The following is a 6,625-nucleotide window of genomic DNA, read 5'->3' as shown; positions in this document are numbered from 1 at the left end:
TTGATATTGATTGGAGGCCTAATGTTCAAATTTGTGGGAATCAATTGTGCCAAAGCTTTTTATTATTTGTTTGTTTGGTTCTTTTTGTTTGTTTTGGGCCAACACCCAGCAGCCATCAGGGATTATTTCAGGCTCTGCACTAAGAAATACCTCCTGGCAGTATTAGGGGACCATATAAGATTCCCCGCAGATTGAACACAGGTAAGTCATGTGCAAGGCAACTGTCCTATGCACTGTGCCATTGCTCTAGCCCCAATGTCAAAGCTTTTTAAATTTTTTACATAACCCTAAAATAGAATAATTACTCTTGTTTAAGATTTGAAGAACTAGTGTTTTAAAGCAGTGAAGTAACTTGCCCAAGGACAAATAATTTTTAAGCCAGGATTAAAACTTAGGCCAAACTAATTTGAAGCCAATAAGACAATCCAAAAGAAAGATTCTTGTTCTAAAGTGTTTGATATCTTAATAATGTTCCTACATATATTCATAATTCAAAAATATTTGAATAGATCAGTATGGCAAGTTTTACTAGTACTGATCATTTTAAAGAAGCATTATCATATGCCACATAAGTATGATTGCTGTTCTATTTTGTTCATGACCACACCTTCAGTGCTCAGTTACTACTCTTCTTTGCTCAAGAAAACTTTTATAAATACTCGGGATACTATATGTGATACTGGGTATCAAACCTGAGTCACCATCATGCAAAGCAAACCTTTGGATTCATACTTTCTCTCTAGTTCAGAAATTTCTTTTGTTCATGATTAAATTCATTAGTATAAATTTAATTTCGACATGATTTTCAATAGTGCTAGTATTAATTTTGTAGGATGACAACATTGCTTTTTCTCTCCCATCAGTTGAAACTCAGCTTTCTCACAATACTGTGTCTAGGTCCCCCTTCAATCACCCCTTCATCACTTAAAAAACAGTTATAGAGACAGATACTTCAGTGTCTAAAATTGTTGGACACTGATTAGCTTCTTGTTCTGCATTATCTACAACTTCTGGTCACTATTTATTCTTTGTACTGCACATACAAATAAAGTATCATTGCATGAGTTTATTTGGAATTTGTTTTCCCTTTGATTCACTTCATTCAAAATGATATCATAGTTCTACCTAAACTACAGCAAACCCCTAGATTTGATCATTTTTTAGGGTTGAGAAGAATTACCTGTGTAAGTATACCAAAACTTGTTATTCACTCATCTATTTTAGGAACTTTGATTCCTTCCAGATCTTGGCCATTGTAAATAGCACCACAATGAAAAATGAGATTGTTGAGTAATTAACTCTGAGGCTCTAAATTCATATTTCCTACCATTCCAATCAGGTAAACTTTGTGTGCATGGACAGGACTCTAGTCTCCCTCTTATCCTTTTCTCCATTTTATATTTTTTAGTATCCTACTACTATTACTACTCCCATTTAGGCTTTCTATCATTTTTGAAGTTTAGTCTTGCAAAGCTTTTTTTAATTTTTGGTTTGTGAGCCACACCCATTGTCGCTCAGGGATTACTTCTAACTATGTATTCAAGAATCGCTCCTGGCTTGGGGGACCAATGGGATGCCGGGTATCGAACTCAGGTCCATCCTGGGTCAGCTGCATGCAAGGCAAATGCTCTACCACTGTGCTATCGCTCTGGCCCGAGGATTGCAAAACTTGATTTATGATCATAAAGTTCATTCATAAAGCTTGTGACACATTAATTTTTAAAAATGACTATGTGAATAAAGTATTCTAGTTGGAATATATCTTTCAACTGATCTGTTGGCTAGGTCCAACTATGCATTCTGATCTATAGTTTCAAAAGATCAAGTGTGGTTCTTACTAGGTCCCTTTATTTGTGTAATTCTTTTATCTCATTGTCCTCCAAATTCTGTATTTGGCTTTGTAATTCTAGTACTGCTTGGAATTCTGCTTCGGTTTATTTTTTATAAATAAACCTTTTATAAATAAAACCTTTTTGAGCTACTTAAATCTGGATATAGAACTCAACCTCATTCAGAAAACTCTCAACTCTAATTTCTTCAAACAATTATTCTTTCTGATTTTTCTTTTCTCTTCTTTGGAACTCTAAGATTTGAATATTCTTAACATTATCCAATAGTTCTTAATTTTATTTTTTGATATTGATTGATGAGCTCACATATCTTAAACCCAATACACCGAGTTGTTTATTGGTTCCATCACTGTAAAATCATAATTTTACTTAATTTTTTGGGAGTGGCATTGTGTGTGTGTGTTTGTGTGTGTGTGTGTGTGTGTGTGTGTGGTCCCTAAGTTCCTTAACTATCCTTACTATTGGCACTTTGATGTCTTCATCTGAGTGGTGAGAGAGCTCTTGTGTACTTGGAAATTTTTCTTTATCCATAATTTGGTTGGACCTCTGTGCTCTACTTTGTGTCTGACACTCCTTGAGGAATAGGGTGAGGGTCTATTCTGATGAAGTCTAGGGTAGCAACCATACTCCTCTGTCAGATAGTACACTGTGTGGGGGGCTGCTTCTAGTCACTGGTAAACCTTTCCTGAATACTACCTTGGTGGCTATCGCTCTGTGTACTCATTGCATTCATCCCTGAGACTAGGTGACCATGTACAAAATAAGCATCTTTCCTTATTTTCTGAAGTCTGAAAGAATCACTATACTCATATGCTCTGTGGAGAGAATATTGTCTGTAATCTAGAGAAAGCAGTTGTGTTCTTATTCATTTGGCCTGAAACATTGGAGGATTACTTCTCTATGTTGGTCAACAGATTATTTTCCTGCTACGAATGCCACACTTTGACCCTGCCAAGCCCTGTGCCAGTGGAGATTCATAAGTTTGTTGGTGGCATTTCAACTTGTCATTTCCTTTCCCTTGGATTTGAGTCATGCAGCTGTTTTGGCCCATCCATCAACTCTGTAGTTTCCAACCTGAGTTTCTTAATGTTCCAGTATTTCTCACACAGAAACTCTTAGAATTGTTGTTTGGCTAATAATATACACATGTTCTATGGCGCCAAACATGGGAACCTCTGGTTACTTCTGTTTTTTGTTGCTGTTTGGATGGTGGCATATTTCTCGGTCTTCTTGCTCTACTGGTATCTATCCTTGGTGTAACTTAAGTCTTATGTAAAGAGGTGAAAGTTTTTTTTGACTTTTTTATATTAACATAATTTTTATTTTGATCATAGTGGCTTACATATTGTTGACAATAATATTTTAGGTACATATTTACATAAAATCAGGGGGGATTCCCATCACTGGTTTGTCTTCCCTACTCCTCCGTTTTTGTCCTCCCTCCCATATCCTCTTCAAGAGGTGAAAGTTTTATGTGTCGTTAGTTATAAGTTGGAGACAGATAATTTCAGTAAATTCAAGTGGATAAACTCACCAAGGGATTCTCTTATAAAGGGTTGTGTATTATAATAAATTAGTTCTAAATAAAAGAAAACATTTGGTGGTAGATTACTCACAAATATATAATTCTGAACCATTATTTGGAAATTTGGTAAGGTGATCACAGAACTTTTGTATTGCCTAGGAAAATTAAATTTGTCCTAGCAAGGTATAATTATTAACAATGTGTTTTCCCCTCTAAAGATTGTACCATTTTGGGTAATATATTATATGTTCAAACTAAGATAATGAGTATATTTACTTTTCTTTAGTGAATATTTCTATAGACTTTCTTTTGACAAACTACTTTCTGGACCTCAATTACCTCATTTGAAGAACAGGTAAGTGTATGATATACCAGAAGGTTACCAAATTCTAAATCAGCTATAAAGAATTATCTATAATATATTGTTGATGTCTTATAAATTTATCAACCGTTAATGTGTTTTTATCCTCTATAGAAAGATCTTATCAATATATAGATTATCTCTTGATTCTTGAGAACTGCCTTTAGAGATTTTTAACTAAGTAGATAGGAGTGAGAATTAAGATCCTACCTTAATTTGTTGTTGTTGTTGTTGTTGTTGCTGTTGTTGTTTTTGAGCAACACCCCAAAGTGCTCAAGGCTGACTCTTAGCTCTGTGCTCTGGAATCACTATTGACAGGGCCTAGGGAACCACACGGGGTGCTTGAGTTCAACCCAGGTTGGCCACACTAAAGGTAAAAGCCCTACCCACTGTCCTATTGCTCCACATCAGGATCCTACCTTTTCACTAGCATTTTAAGTAACTGCTACACCAGTAGTTATTTCATCAATTGCATGCCCTAGGCCATACATGTTTTGAGAGCAGGAACTATATATAACTTTTTCACTTGTTAGATGTTCTATTATTTGTTGGGTAAATAATTGAATGAGTGAAGAATATTAGTTACTACCTAGTTTCAAAGTAACACTGATCTACAGTTGCTCTTGTAATATAAATGTTTCCTGCTGAGGTAGACAATCAGGTAAAGGGCACCCTTCAGCAATGAACCTCAGAAAGCTGCACAGTCAAGCAATGATTGAGAGACAAAATATGTTCTTAAAAGGATGTATCCTGCATTCAGCTCAAACCATAAAATGTCAGCTCACTGACACATTCCCAACTCCTTCTAGAGACAGTCTACAGAGAAAGAAAGGCATTCCTGATACTGATGACACAATAAGAGACCAATCAATTTCATTTCACTGGCATGGACTTTTAGCAATACAAAAAACCCAAATTGAAGTAACTTGAAGGAGAACTCAATGTAATCTTTCCAGAGAAGACAGGGTTCTCTATTTTAGAAGTTGTCCACATCCCTACTCTGGATATGTAATCTTTTCTTTTGCTTGATAATACTCTATTCTGCTGTTGACTGTTCTTTCCAACTCTGGATATGTAATCTTTTCTTTTGCTTGATAATACTCTATTCTGCTGTTGACTGTTCTTTCCATGCAGGTATTTATTTCTTTGACTGGATTGGTTCTCTCATCTCTGTGGAGAACTGCAAGTTCATTTTTAAAACATCTCTTTTTTATGAATAAAATGTTGTCTTCCTCACCACCACTCTGCTCCTGAAAAGTCTTATACTTTGGTACAAAAACAAGAATATAGCACCGCATTGGAAGTTCAGAATTCATTTCCCCTTCGCTTTTGATGACCTTGCAAAGCACAACTTTGAAAATTTGGGTGACAGGGACTATGTTCTGCTCCATGCAGATTGTGAGCTCAGGGTTCAGCACTATGACTCACTTACTGAGACTATTAGGCCATTAATGTTGAATTTAGGCAGATCATGAGCACTTTCCCAGCCCTGATATCCCTGGAATTTACAACACTGATATATTTGTCCCTTTAAGATAGATTTCTGCCTTTTCACAAAATAATTAATACTGTTCACATACATGAGAAAATGCCTAGAAAATAGAATTTCTCCTATGAGGAGGTTATTTGTTAACGAGGATTATTGGGATCTATGAAATCATTTTTAGGAAAATAATTTCAACAGATCGTTTTATGAGATTATTTATAGCATCACTCCACATGGAATATATGATGGAGCAACTCTGCTGTTTGTGATAACCTGGAGCTAAAAACCAAATGTGTGCAAACACTGCAACTAAAGTTTATGATCTTGACCTAGAACTACAACCAAGAATGCAACCACTGCTAAGCATCACAGAGAAGTGTGCCATCCCCAATAATACTAGTAAACAAAAATAGAGCAAAGGAAAACTTCAGGGGGAGGCTATAATTTGATGTAGGATTACAGAGATAGCGACCAGTTTTATCTCTGTATTTATTATCTCGTTACTCAGTTTTGGATGAAAGAGAATATAAATTATGGGTCTAGGTCAAAATATTTTCTTTTGGGAGTTTTAGGGATTATTCTAGGGAGATAAAACCATAACTGACTCTTGGCTCCATGCTCAAGGATCACTTCTGGTGGTACTTGTTGGATAAGATGATGCAAACTTTTTAAGCAGGGGCCAGTTCACTGTCCTTCAGACCATTGGAGGGTCTGACTATAGTAAAAACAAAACTTATGAAGGAATTCTTATGCACACTGCATATATCTTATTTTGCAATAAAGAAACAAAACAGATACAAATATAATATGTGGCCCGTGAGCCATAGTTTCAAGACCACTGAAGTAGACAAATAAAACCTTTGTTGTATTCATATAAAGGGAGCTGAATGCATAATTACTGATAAATAACAAAAAATCTATTTTTTCAAGAATTTCAAGAAATATGAATAAAAATATCGTTTTCACAAGAACCACTTCATAAAACAGAAGATGTATTTTTTATTTAGTCATCATGAATTTTTTATTTAGTCACCATGAAATTGCAATGCTATTCATGATTGGGTTTCAGGCATACAATGTTTTAACATTAATCCATTCAACAAGTTTACACTTTCCTCCTCCCATTCACCTACCTCATTTGTTGTCCATCCTCCAGTCTAATTTTTATTTGAGGCTCTCTGATATGATTTCATACATACCACTTTGCAACTTTTCAGACCACTTCTTCCAAAAACAGAAAACTTTTTATAATTTGACCTAATCAGTGTATCTGTAACACCAAATTTTGAAAGGGAATTATAAGAAATTTGCAAATTTATTAATTATAATTACATGTGCAAAATTACTTAGTGAAATGTTAGTATATCAAATTTGAAAGTATAAACAAGTTATAAAACCATGAC

Source organism: Suncus etruscus, chromosome X (genome assembly GCF_024139225.1).
Source record: "Suncus etruscus isolate mSunEtr1 chromosome X, mSunEtr1.pri.cur, whole genome shotgun sequence".
Lineage (NCBI taxonomy): Eukaryota > Metazoa > Chordata > Mammalia > Eulipotyphla > Soricidae > Suncus > Suncus etruscus.
Note: the sequence above shows the minus strand (reverse complement) of the source record.